Genomic DNA, 14,699 nt, shown 5'->3' with positions numbered 1-14,699 from the left:
TTTGATCACTTAATTAATTCCAAATTAATTCTTGATCAATACTAATTAAATAACCTTATTAATATATTAGAACTTATAATATATTAATAAACCTTAAGTGTTATTTCTCTCATTTTAGTCTATCCAAATGCATGATGCCATGCAACTCAAATGGACCATGCCGGGTCGGGTCAAGTCTTACAAATTATAGTTATGGACTTAGACATTAATCCAACAATTTCTGCTTTAGAAACAATCAACATTTGGGTAAGATCAACAAGGGTTATGTCGATATTCCTCACATAAAAGTTCTCATTGAACTGATCATAATATAACAATTCTTAATGATGCAACTCAATCAATAAAAGAGAATTAAACCAAAAATGACACTTACCCAAACCGATACAAAAATTCAAAATAACATAAATACAGATAACAACCGAAGAGAAAGCAAAAGATACATACCCGCAATATCACCTGATGGAGTCCTGGCATCCCCTGTCTGACACTACAATACCCGAATCCTCTCTGCTGGGGCTCCTTCCCTACCCTCACGACCATTAGTGATCCTCAAAGTAGCTGGAGCAGGTGCACTCACTGCTCCTCCCCTCAACATCGGACAGTCGACCTTCTTGTGACCCATTTGGTTGTAGTGAAAACATAACGAGCTTGCCCCCTGAGGACAATCCCTGTTGACATGACCAACCCTGCCACACTTGTAGCAGCCCAAACCCCTAGAACGACAAACCCCATCATGCAGTTTCCCGCACGTACTGCACTGACCCCGGCCCTACTGGCCCTCAATCATTGATCTGAAGTCTTGGGTCTCTTCCCAGAACCCTCCACCAACTGCAACTGATATGGCCCCCCTCTTCCCCAGGTGCTCCAAATCAATCTCCTGCTCTCGGGCTCTAGAATTCATATCATTCAAGGTCTTGCACCCACAAACTACCTGATATCATCCCGCAGCATATCATGATACCTTACCTTCTTCATTTTCTCATCTGCTGCATACTGCGGAACCAATAAAGCCTTCTCCCAAACTTTGCAGTAATCTCTACCACAGTCTGAGTAGTCTGGCGGAGATCTTGAAACTCTCGCGCCAAATTCTGCACCTCAATCACCGGTGCAAACTCAGCTCGAAACCTGGTCGAAAAATCATCCCATGACATAGCATCAACAAAATCATCACCAACCTCACGTCGTTCCTCCTCCCACCAATCTTGTGCCATGTCCTTCAAAAGACAGGAACCAAATCTGACCTTAGCCTCCTCGGGGCAGAAACTCATTCTGAACGTGATAGCCATATCCGCTAACCATCTCCTACTGGGAATAGGGTCCTTCTCCCCAGAGAACGTGGGAGCTCCAAAAGCATGAAACTCACGGAAAGAAAGAGTGCGAGCTCCAACGACAGCCAAAACCTCAGCACGGAACGCACCCAAGCTCTCATCCAAAATCTCGAGAATTCCCTCCTTGACCGAACCAAAGATCACAGGAGGCTGATCCAATATACTGCGGGTAATCTCTGATGATATGAACTCCCACATTTTCTCGCTAATCGGCTCAGTACCTGGACCCGATCCGGAACCAGAAACAGATCCTCATTCCTGAGTGCTCATCACCAAACTGAAATATAACATGCAAATGATCAGAACATACCCGAGAATCCTCCTCCCACAAGCTTCTTAGATTCTCCAAGACTCACCCCGATTCGAGTATGGATCCAGTGCTTTAAGCCGTACGGGCCCAATACTACCTTCCACACCTATCCATACTTTCCTAAAGAATCATCCCAAATCCTCTAAGTTGCCTTCTCAAATTGGTCCACCAAATACTCAATAAACCGCACAACTAAACCCACTGAAGCACTTCCTAGGCTCTCCTAGGTTCCCGAACTCACCCTGCCCTCAGCTGCTGAAAGGCTCCTACCAATGTCAACTAACTACCTCATGAATACATTCATATGCGACAAAGATCAGATAATCCTTCGAGTGAAAGACTTAACCCTAGAACGGTTAGAATCAGACAAGAGATGCACAATATGTTCAGATCTATCACTTTGATATTATTTAACCCGTGCCACATGTGACTTAGCATATTCACTTAGTAGTCAATTCACATCACTAAGAGTCCCACAAAGCACAAATCAAGCATCATTCAGGAAACGAAAAATCTAACCAACATACACTAATCAAGCCATTCTATCCACTAATCTGAAAACCATAATAGCATGCAATTCAAAAAGCTCATACAATCGGGCATATAAAGGCATCTCTCCTATCATAAAATCCTGAGCAGATCCTTACCCCTAATCTAGCATGTAATTCTCATAATCATACAATATATCATAATAAACATGTATTGGTATTTTAGGAACCACCTACTTGAGCTTGACAGATTGCATGCATCACACCCCTTTCTTTGATTAGAAACCCTTTTTAATAAAACATTTGTTTTATGTAACATTTCACCAAACCCTCAGCTTGAGTCCAGGCATACCCGAGAGTATGCCCAAATCCCTCAAACTAAGGCTCTGATACCAACTTGTAACGTCCCGAAAATCACAGGATAAAAATTTCATTTTTAATATGATTAAAACACTCATTTATCCTTTATTCAAACATTTAGAAGTATTTCAAATAAAAACAATTATCAGAGTACATTCCCAAAATCACAAGTTACGGAAAACACGGGTGTATGCGCTGCGATCATTCGAACCCTTCCCCTTCGAACCGGGAGTACCTGAGACCATAAGCCACAAACTGTAAGCGAAAAGCTTAGTGAGTTCCCAAAAAATACCACATACCATACATAACATACGATTCAAACATATCAACATGCAATAGGAGGTGCTATATGGCCAAACATAGTCTTGCCATTATGCCATAAGCTGTATCATGGTCTTTCCTTGCCAAGTCGGGGACCAAAACCCTGGGTCTTATAGACAAGTGATAGGAGCCACCTCCTGGTCTTCCATTCAAGCATCACAAAGACAACTAGCATATAATCTACAATTACTTATCTACTTAACTGCCAGAGTCCAAACTCAGGTTTTGCATACAAATCTGCCAGGAGCAACCTCCTAGTATTTCAAACAAATTCCAGGGGCCATCCCCTGGTCTTCGTATAATACATAAACCAAATAGGCCAACATTAGTGCCTTCGACACATAGTATAGTGAGGAGACTCACCTCGACAGTTGAACCCACAAAGAAATCTCTCACTGCAGATCCACTAGAATCCCCACGCTATCAATCAAATTACACCCAATTAACAATTGGGATCCAATCCAAATCCAACAATTCATATATTGGGTAAAAAGACCATTTTAACCCTCACCTAGTTTGATCCAAGACTAAGGCTCAAAATCGCAATAATAAAGGCCAACAAACCAATAATCATCCAAAGCCCCCTTAGAAAATTGGGCCCAAACCCTTACATGGGCCTTACCCTAAAGCCCAATTACTTTTCCCTAATCCAAAACACATATTCTCATATGGCCCAGCAAAGCTCCAAGCAACCAAGGCCAAATGATAGCCCCAACCGAAGCCCAAACATGCAAGGCCTAACAGACCGAGTATGCGGGGCGTACTCAGCACATACGCGCAGCGTACTCGCTTGGAGTCTTGTACGCTAAGCGTACCTGCTTGTACGCCCAACGTACTCACCCTATTCAGCTCAAAACTTGATTTTCCACTTAATACATTAAGACAAAGCTCCAAAACATAGATCTAACTTCCTTGAGCTACATTATCATGTAATGTTGCCAACTTTACGTTCATGCATGGCTAAATGAAGCTCTTAAAGTTAAAGGGGACTTAATAGTTGACTTAATGCATGCATGACACCAAAATTCACATAAATCTTGCACCTTTATGCCCAAGGATACCAAAACAAACTCAGATCTGAAAGAACAAGCCCTTAAACGACCTAACTCGTCCATAGACCCAAAAAGGAGACCAAAATCTTGACAAACTAACCATGAAGAGATATATACATATACAATCCAAGATGCAAACTTGATACCTCAGAAATCTGCCCCACAGGATGATGATTCTAGATCCAAAGCCTTTCCACCAAGCAAAACAACTTCAAGTTTCTCTTCATTCCTTCCTAAGGGAAAATATGCACCTTTAGCTTACCTTGTTTAAGGTTCCTTCTTTCATTTATCTCTTTTAATACCTTCAAAATGTGATCATCACATAATATATTAAGAGTCTATGAATAGGAACTTATAAAACAATGTAGTTAGATAAGGGATGTACCTGAAGTAGAGTCATTAAAATTAACTTTACCATCTATGGGATCTATCAGGTACTTTGGGCAACATCACAATCAATGTCCTTTCAGTTGGGAGTAGAAACAAATGGACTCTTTGGGGTTAACACATGGAATGATCCTATAACTAGCTTTTCTCTTTATCATATGATCAAAATGGTTTTTGATCTTGGATGAACCCTTTCTATTGGGAAGAGAAATCTTTCAGGACCACCATTGTTAATGTACATGGAAACCTTGAAATTTAGACCCAAATAGCATCTCCGCTTTAGATGTGCTCTTAAGCATTTCTGCTTTAGCAACAATCAACATTTGGGTAAGATCAATAAGGGTCATGTCGATATTCCTCATATAAAAGTTCTCACTGAATTGATCATAATATAACAATTCTTAATAATACATCTCAATCAATAACAGAGAATTAAACCAAAAATGACACTTACCCAAACATGTACAAAAATTCCAAACAACATAAATTCAGATCACAACCGAAGAGAAAGAAAAAGATACATACCCGCAATATCACCTACTGGAGTCCTGGCCTCCCTTGTCCGACACTGCAATGCTCGGATCCTGTCTACTGGGGCTCCTGGCCTACCCTCACGACCATCAGAGATCCTCAAAGTAGCCGAAGCAGGTGCACTCACTGCTCCTCCCCTCAACATCGGAAAATCAGCCTTCTTGTGGCCCATTTGGTTGTAGTGAAAACATAACGAGCTTGCTCCCTGAGGACAATCCATGTTGACATGACCAACCCTGTCACACTTGTAGCAGCCCAAACCCCTGGAACGACAAACCCCATCGTGCAGTTTCCCGCATGTGCTACACTGACCCCGGACACGTTGGCTCCTCAATCGCTGATCTAAAGTCTTGGGTCTCTTCCCGGGACCCTCCACTAACTACACCTGATCTGGCCCCCTCTTCCCCAGGTGCTCCAAATCAATCTCCTGCTCTCGGGCTCTAGTAATCATATCATTCAGGATCTTGCACCCTGAAATACTCACAAACTCCCTTATATCATCCCACAACATATCATGATACCTTACCTTCCTCGTTTCCTCATCTGATGCATCCTGCGGATCCAATAAATCCCTCTCCCGGAACTTAGCAGTGATCTCTCCCACAGTCTCAATAGTCTGGCGGAGATCTTGAAACTCTCGCGCCAACTGCTGCACCTCAATCACCGGTGCAAACTCAGCTCGAAACCTGGTCGAAAAATCATCCCATCACGAAGCATCAACAACATCATCACTGACCTCACGTCCTACCTCCTCCCACAAATCATGTGCCTTGTCCTTCAAAAGGCAGGAAGCAAATCTGACCTTCGCCTTCTCGGGGCAGAAACTCATCATATACGTGTTAGTCATATCTACTAACCATCTCCTACTCGGAATAGGCTCCTTCTCCCCAGAGAACGTGGGAGCTCCACAAGCACGAAACTCACGGAAAGAAAGAGTGCAAGCTCCAATGATAGCCAAAACCTCAGCACGGAACGCGCCCAAGCGCTCATCCAAAATCTCTAGAATACCCTCCTTGACCGAACCAAAGATCACAGGAGTCTGATCCAAAATACAGCAGGTAATCTTCGATAAGATGAACTCCTGCATCTGATCGCTAATCGGCTCAGTACCTGGACCTGATTCGGAACCAGAACCAGAGCCTCCTTCCTGAGTGCTCATCACCAAACTTAAATACATCATGAAAATGATCAGAACATACCCAAGAATTCTCCTCCCACAAGCTTCTTAGATTCTCCAAGACTCACCCCGATTCGAGTATGGATCCGGTGCTTTAAGTAGTACGGGGACAATACTACCTTCCACACCTATACATACTTTCCTCAAGAATCATCCCGAATCCTCTAAGTCACCTTCTCAAACTGATGCACAAAAGACTCAATAAACCGCACAACTAAAACCACTGAATCACTTCCTAGGCTCTCCTAGGTTCCCGACCTCACCCTGCTCTCTGTTGGATTAATGTCTAAGTCCATAACTATATTTGGTATGTACTTGACCCGACCCGGCATGGTCCATTTGGGTTGCACTTCACCGGCACAATTTATATGGATAGTCTTTTGAGAATAGTATATTTATGATTTATATTAATATATTATAAGTTCTAATATATTAATATGGAATCATATTATTTAATTAGTATTGATCAAGAATTAATTTAGAATTAATTAAGTGATCAAAAAGAACTAATTAAATATGGACTCTTATATATATGGAATGGGCCAAGTTCATTTAGGTTGGGCTAAGCTTTCATGGATGGTCCATGGAGCTTTTAACCCATGGATCCTATGTAAATGAAAGGTTATGGGTATTAGGGTTTACATGGATGTAACCCTAATCCTCCATAATATATAAAGGAGTCCTTGGCTCACAAAATTGGCACAAGTGTGTGAAAATAAGAGTGGGCCGATTTTAGTGTGCATACATATTCTCTCAAGTTCTTCCAAGGTGTTTTGGTGATTTGTGATTCCATTTGAGGCTTCCACACTATTGGGGCTAAGCTCTTAAAGCTTGAAGACATCAAGCTACATCAAAAGGTATGTCATCTAACTAGAACTTTGTAGTATAGGTGCTTCATAATATGCTAGTTAGGATGAAACCTTGGAATAGTTAATATTTGCATGTATAATAGAGAAAACATAGATCCAAGGTTTATAGGGTTGCATGTACACCATAGGAGTGTTAGAATGCTCAAAACCCAACAGTGGTGTCAGAGCCAGGTTGTTTTCTGTTATATTGATGCAAATGTTTTATTTTCAAGTTGAAAAAAAAGGAAAAAAAAACATGACGTTTGTCAAATTTTAAGATAATTACTTGTTTTTGTGAAAAACTAATTATTTGTAAAATTTAAATCATTTTCTATATAAGTTGAATTAGGTCAAATTTAGTAAAAGATAAAATGATATGATTATTTTATTAGTTTTAAAAGTTTGATCTAAAGAGTTTTTTGAAACCTCCATAAGTTATGGATATGAAAAGGTTTTTAAAAAAATTGATTCAAAGTTTTTTATGGAGTTACAAAACTTGGTCTTAATGTTTTAAAGAATTCCATAACTTGTTCTTAAGTTATGGAACATAAAAAGTTTCATCATAAAACAAGTATTTAACTCCATAAGTTATGAAATCCAAAAGTTTTCAAGAGTTACAAAACTTGCCCTCAAGTTTTGGAATTTGGAAAAAGTTTTTTATGATAAAAAAAAAGAATTGAATTTTAAAACTCTTGGGTTCATAACTTAAACAATTAATTAAATGGTTTTAATTTTGAATTTAATAATTGGAATTATGATGTTTTTATTGAATAATTCAATTAACTCTTATGGACTTTATTAATAGATAATTAAAGTGTTTAATTAAAAGAGAATTAATAATTCCATAATGACATGGTTTAAATTTAATTAAATTAAGAGTATAGTTTAATTAATAGATTAAACCACCAAGTATTTTAAATGTCTAAAATACACCCTTATACTATTATAATATAAAAAGTTTAATATATTATATGTATAAGAGCAAGTCGTCTTACCATTAGTAGGCCTCATTCACGAAGCCGGTCTATAAGGGGGGTATAAGGTTACCGCCTATAAAATGGCAGTTTAATGGGTGTCCACTCTCACCCACCGCTTCCTTGACTGGTGGAGGGTCGTTAGCCGAACAGGTAGGACAAGGACTATAATTCTCCCTTCATTATAAGTATAATGATAAATACTAAGTAACTAAACACTTATAAATTCCCAATCTTAGTTACTTAGGAAAATGTGAATAAGGTGTTAATCCATGAAATTACACTTTGCACTTTGTTTAAGCTGTTAGTGGAGCGTGTGTGGTTAACCGGCACACTAACCTGGACTTAACAAGGTAGGAAAAGGGTAACTTAATGTTTATCATAGTATCGTTGGAGCGTATGTGGTTAACCGGCACATCGATTGAGGGGTAAATATTAAGGGTACCAAGTATATTTGCATGGTTACTTCACACCTTGTTTTGTGATCCTCGGCATCCCAGTCACAAAACCTGAAGGGCACACTCGAGATTGAAACATGTCATTGAAAAGTTCAATGAATCTCAAAAGAATCTAGGAGTTTCAAAACCAATTAAAACCTAATAATACATTTCGTTTATCTTGGTGGAAATTGGTGAATCGTCATTCACCTACCTTCAAATATTTTATAGCTTGGATTACGGCATCCCTCTTCCAAGTTATAAAATAGTTTGTTGGGTCCTAGCCTTAATATATCATATTGGGTGTTATATTAAGGACTTAAATCAACTTTACGTGAATTTCTCCCATTGTTGATGTCTGGTTTAGACAACAATGATCTTCCCAAACCAAGCTTTCCTAATGAATATGACTTCCCGAGTTTGGCTCATGGAAGTCATACTTCTCTTCCTCCACCTCCTCCAATTATTCTCCCTAACCCACAAGTTCAAGGTCACTCAAGCCCTAATGGCAAGCAAGGTCTATGTGTGATCACATCTTAGAGATGAAGTCACATATTGACAAGTCGGGAGAGTTGGGTGTCAAAGTCTTGAGAAAGTTGGATGTTCAATCACTTTCTAAGTCACATAGTGAGTTCCTTTGGGACTACTATGAAACAGACTATGACATGAACCTTAATGATCATATCTATTTGCTTGGTGCTGCTGAATCAGCAATGATTTGGAACGATAGTAAAGCAAATTTGATTAGAAGATCAACTTCCCAAAAACTTTATGGACAGTGACAATGGTGACACTGGCAATCCAGAAAAAGCATTCTCTTCCCAATGGAAAGGGATTGGCCATAGTCAACCCGGTTGACCAAATGGTAAAGAGAAAGGCTAAGTCTGAGATAGTCCCATTACCAACGGGTCCATATGTTAATTTTGCCAAAGGAAAGAGCGTTGATTGCAAAGCTGCCAAATTTACCTAAGGATGTTAAAGTCAATAAGTTTGACTCTACATCAGGTAGAGCCCATTATCTAACTCTATTAAGTTCTATTCTGAGATCCTCATTACATCATGTGACTGGGTTACATGTTGATGTTTTAAGAATCAAAGAATAGAGAGAAATCTTAAAGGAAGTATATGCTGATTCTGATCGCGAAGGTGGATTTCGATCGCATCAGAATTTTGAGCAGTTGCTTAAGAAGTTATGATATATTGCTAAGGAATAAATAACAACAATTTTCCATGTGGATTGTAAGGATAAGTTTTTCCGCAAAGTTTTAAAATAAAAGAAAATTGTTTAATTTTATTTATTTGAAGTATCCTTACAATGGCATTTGTGGAAAATTGTTGCTTATATGATTCCACTGACAGCAATATTGGAAAATGGATTTGATTCTTTCATTTGTGGTAGTGTCTAAATTTACCAAATCAGGAAAGTTCCTCATCGCCCAAGTTTCAATTGGACCGAAACTTGGAATCATGCAAGTTGAATAGTATGATGAATGAAAACTTTCAAGCATTGGAAAATCAAGACTAATTACTTGTTCACATGGAAGTGTGAGTCAAGTGAAGGACTAAAGGGATCGAGTACACATTCTTGTGCACTGGTCATGTCCACCACAAAGCTCGTTAAGACTATTTGATTTACTAAAGTTTAGTAAATATGGTTATACTTACAAGTTTAAGTATAATTCTGAAACATTGGAAAAGTCTCAATGTATGGCAGAACGAATGGGAAGAATCAAATTAGGCAGAAAGATAAAAGTTTCTCAAATCTGAAAAGATGGGAGAGTACTTTAGTATCATGTTTGTGATCATCTTAATGATTTAGAAATCATATCACAATTAGTCCTCTAAAGGTCATCTTAGTGCATTCTTATGAGTAAGAAGAGGAGTCATGAATTGTTGAAATGGTTAGATCAGGAAGATGAGTCATACTTCGTTCCAAAACAATTCTTAGAGTCATACTCCAAGATTGTAACTTGAGTGACATATCTTAAAGAAAGGTTTAAAACACTTGTCAAATGTAAGAGTAAAAGTGTCCTACTCTTGTACATTTGAAATTGGTAAGTTGTGATGTTTTGGATAAAACAAAGACCAACTAAGGCCAATTGTGTGAAGTGTTTGTCTTGATAAAGAATCTTCACTATCTCTTGAATATTTGGCAAGATAGTCTTATATGACAAGAGGATAGTGGGAGTCTTAAAGATCCTAAAAAGAATTTCAAGAACTAATCAAGAATAAAACCTGAGGTTCTTCACTAGCACACGACTTGAGGTTTATAACCTATCGTGTTGACATATTCTGTGCCCATTCCAGTTAAAGTTGGCTTTGCATAGGAGTTCTGAAAGTTCTCAATTGGTTGCATAACAACTTGGAAGCAATGGCAGGCCCTGTACTGCCAGGTGGCAAGAAGTTAAGATTGCATAAGTTCAGTCCATATGAGTTTGGATTTATCATTATCCTTGTCTTGTGACTATGGTTTTGACTATTCACATGGATAAGAACACATACACCATAAAATCTAAGGGTCATAAGGTTTCTCTCCGATTCATGAAAATGATGGTGAGGAAACACTTCACCAAGTAGATTTGAAGCAGATGGCAAAAGGTCTAAACAATTGAGACTATGATTACGACATCCCTTTTCATAGTTCTGAAATTGTTTAGACACACATGCATGCTATCTAAGGAAAGGTGTATGATTTTGATAAAGTTTTATCAAAGCATCTCGTATCAGAAATCTGAACTTTGGTAAGAAAGTCAATAAAGTATTGATTTCTAGAAGTCCAGCTGATTTCTGAGTACATGTCAAAGCTAGTGGGAGCATAAGTGTTATGCTAATAATCATCATGTTAGTGGGAGCATGATAATTATTGTTAGTGTTGCAAGTTAGCAATGTTAATTATAGAAAACAAAAGTTTCAATTCGTGAGGCTGCAGGGATTGAAAAAGTTGTTTTGTTATAATTAAGGGAGAGGATATACTTCATTTCAGTTCTAAAGGCTTAGATTGAGACCTTAATCATCTTTAGTCAAGAATATATATATAAATATATATATATATATATATATATATATATATATATATATATATATATATATATATATATATATATATATATATATATATATATGAATTTCATGTTGGATTGGTTCAACTTAAGGAAATTCTATATATTGCGTTCTCAAAATTCGATTATGATTACGGCATCCCTCTTCATAGTCAAATTTTGAAAACATGGCAAATAAAAATATTGTAGCAAAAGACTGGTCTAGAATCATGTCTTTATGTGATGAATCCTGTACCATTTGCTTTGGGTACAGGATCGATTGCATGTGCTATAATATTTGTCATTTCTAAATTTTTCCAAATGCCCAGAGGCATTAAGAAGGGAAAAGGTCTAGAATTGGATATGACTAAAATGATTAAGCAATTGTCGAGGACAATCTGAGGTTTACCAAAGATTGGTTGCTCAGGGACAGTTGGAAGTATAATGCTAATTTTGGAAGGACCATATTGACATATTCTGAAAAGAGGCATCTCTTATTCAGAAGTGATAGTCAAAATGAGAATATGGAGTTGTCTCCATAGGTGGAAGTTATCTGTGTAAGATTAGAAAACTAAATGCAATAAGCATGTCCAAAGCAATGTACTTTGAATATGAGACTTAGTTTCCATGGAGTTGATCTCCATTGGAATACCTTATAATGATTGTTGACAAGTCTTTGTGACTTCGTACATATTCATTACAGGAGGGCCAGTGCATATAAGTTTAAAATCTAAACAAATTTCGATAAATGATAGGAATTTGAAATTCTCACATTTTTCGATAAGGATTTGGGAGTGTGAAATTAGAATCATTGAAATTATGTTCAATTGGTTTATTTCACAAAGTAAGGATCATAGACAAACATAGAGTGCATACTTGGTGTATGGCAAAGCTATTGTTTAAGAAAAACATAGTGTACATGCTTGGAGCATGGGACAACTAGTGTTTTTAATTCAAGTATAAAGTTGACAAAACCAAAACAATGAATAATAAGTAATCAGTATGGTGATAAATAAAAGTGTTTATTTATATTCATAGGGTTTGATACCATATTTGATTCATTTATTCTTGTGTTTCACTTTGCATGTTTTGACTTCCAGAATAACTAAGTCGCTCTTCCTGAATGATTAAGTTATTCAAACCATCCACAGTCGGTCATATGTTGGAAGTAAATATGAATCAAGACTGTCATGGGTTGGTTTGTAGAGGTCCAAGTTGGTGGACAAAGTGGTGCTACAACACTCATGAGTGCTCATAAGTTCTGAGTATTGGATTCAACCCGCGCTCATTTGAATCACTTCATGGATTTTATCACGAGTGATCATGAGACGATAATATCTTATATTCTTCAAACCTAGAGATATGAGTTGTTACTATGAGTTGGTTATACATTGATTGCACGAAAACGCATTTGGTAACTCGATGTTATAAAACGTGCCTTTGTGTATGATTCAACAAGTAGTAGAACAAGCCATATGAGTCGAAGTTTATCCATTCCTTTTACCTTCGGGATAAAAGCGATATCTGTGGGCCCCTCGATGATTTAGCGATGACACATGTGAGTGCTTGGCCAAGCCAGGACTGATTTGATTTGTTCAATCAGTCAGTCATCATAAATCGAAAATCGGGAAACAACAAATGGACAGAGAGAATGATTATAATCCATGTCTCAGTCCATATGATATCTAGAATGGAGGAATATATGATCCCTTATCTAATGGACAAGTCATTGACAAGGTCAGAGTTCGACAGCGGCTTTAAGAGCTACGATTTCCAGTTAGGTTTTGAAGTCATACTCAATAATAGTTTTAGACTTATCCAAGTGGGAGACTGTTGGATTAATGTCTAAGTCCATAACTATATTTGGTACGTACTTGACCCGACACGGCATGGTCCATTTGGGTTGCACTTCACCGGTACAATTTATATGGATAGTCTTTTGAGAATAATATATTTATGATTTATATTAATATATTATAAGTTCTAATATATTAATATGGAATCATATTATTTAATTAGTATTGATCAAGAATTAATTTAGAATTAATTAAGTGATCAAAAAGAACTAATTAAATATGGACTCTTATATATATGGAATGGGCCAAGTTCATTTAGGTTGGGCTAAGATTTCATGGATGGTCCATGGAGCTTTTAACCCATGGATCCTATGTAAATGAAAGGTCATGGGTATTAGGGTTTACATGGATGTAACCCTAATCCTCCATAATATATAAAGGGGTCCTTTGCTCACAAAATTGGCACAAGTGTGTGAAAATAAGAGTGGGCCAATTTTAGTGTGCATACATATTCTCTCAAGTTCTTCCAAGGTGTTTTGGTGATTTGTGATTCCATTTGAGGCTTCCACACTATTGGGGCTAAACTCTTAAAGCTTGAAGACATCAAGCTACATCAAAAGGTATGTCATCTAACTAGAACTTTGTAGTATAGGTGCTTCATAATATGCTAGTTAGGATGAAACCTTGGAATAGTTAATATTTGCATGCATAATAGAGAAAACATAGATCCAAGGTTTATAGGGTTGCATGTACACCATAGGAGTGTTAGAATGCTCAAAACCCAATACTCTCATCTTCTGAAAGGCTCCTGCCAATGTCAAATAACTACCTCATGAATACAGTCACATACGACAGATATAATGATAATCCTTCGAGTGACAGACTTAACCCTAGAACGGTTAGACTCAGACAAGAGTTGCACAATAGGTTCAGATCCATCACTCTGAGATTATTTAACCCGTGCCACATGTGACTTAGCATATTCATTTAGTAGTCAATTCACATCACTAAGAGTCCCACAAAGAACAAAGCAAGCATCATTCAGGAAACGGAAAATCTAACCAACATTCACTAATCAAGCCATTTTATCCATTTATCTAAAAACCATACTAGCATGCAATTCTAAAAACTCATACAATCAGGGATATAAAGTCATCTCTCCTATCATAAAATCCTGAGCAGATCCTTATCCCTAATCTAGCATGAAATTCTCATAATCATATCATATATCCTAATAAACATGTATTGGTATTCTGGGAACCACTTACTTGAGCTTGGAAGATTGCATGCATCACACCCATTTCTTTGATTAGAAACCGTTTTTTATAAAACATTTGTTTTATGAAAATTTTCTCCAAAGCCTCAGCTTGAGTCCAGGCATACCCGAGAGTATGCCCAAAATCCCTCAAACTAAGGCTCTGATACCAACTTGTAACGTCCCAAAAATCACAGGATAAAATTTCATTTTTAATACGATCAAAACACTCATTTATCCTTTATTCAAACATTTAGAAGTATTTCAAATAAAAACAATTATCAGAGTACATTCCCAAAATCAGGAGTTACGGAAAACACAGGTGTATGCGCTACGATTAATTTGGGCCCTTCCCTTTCGAACCGGAAGTACCTAAAACCATAAACCATAAACTTTA

The sequence above is a fragment of the Lactuca virosa genome, chromosome 8, assembly GCF_052849685.1.
Source record: "Lactuca virosa cultivar CGN04683 chromosome 8, Lactuca_virosa_CGN04683_v6, whole genome shotgun sequence".
Lineage (NCBI taxonomy): Eukaryota > Viridiplantae > Streptophyta > Magnoliopsida > Asterales > Asteraceae > Lactuca > Lactuca virosa.
This window is presented reverse-complemented; position numbering follows the sequence as displayed.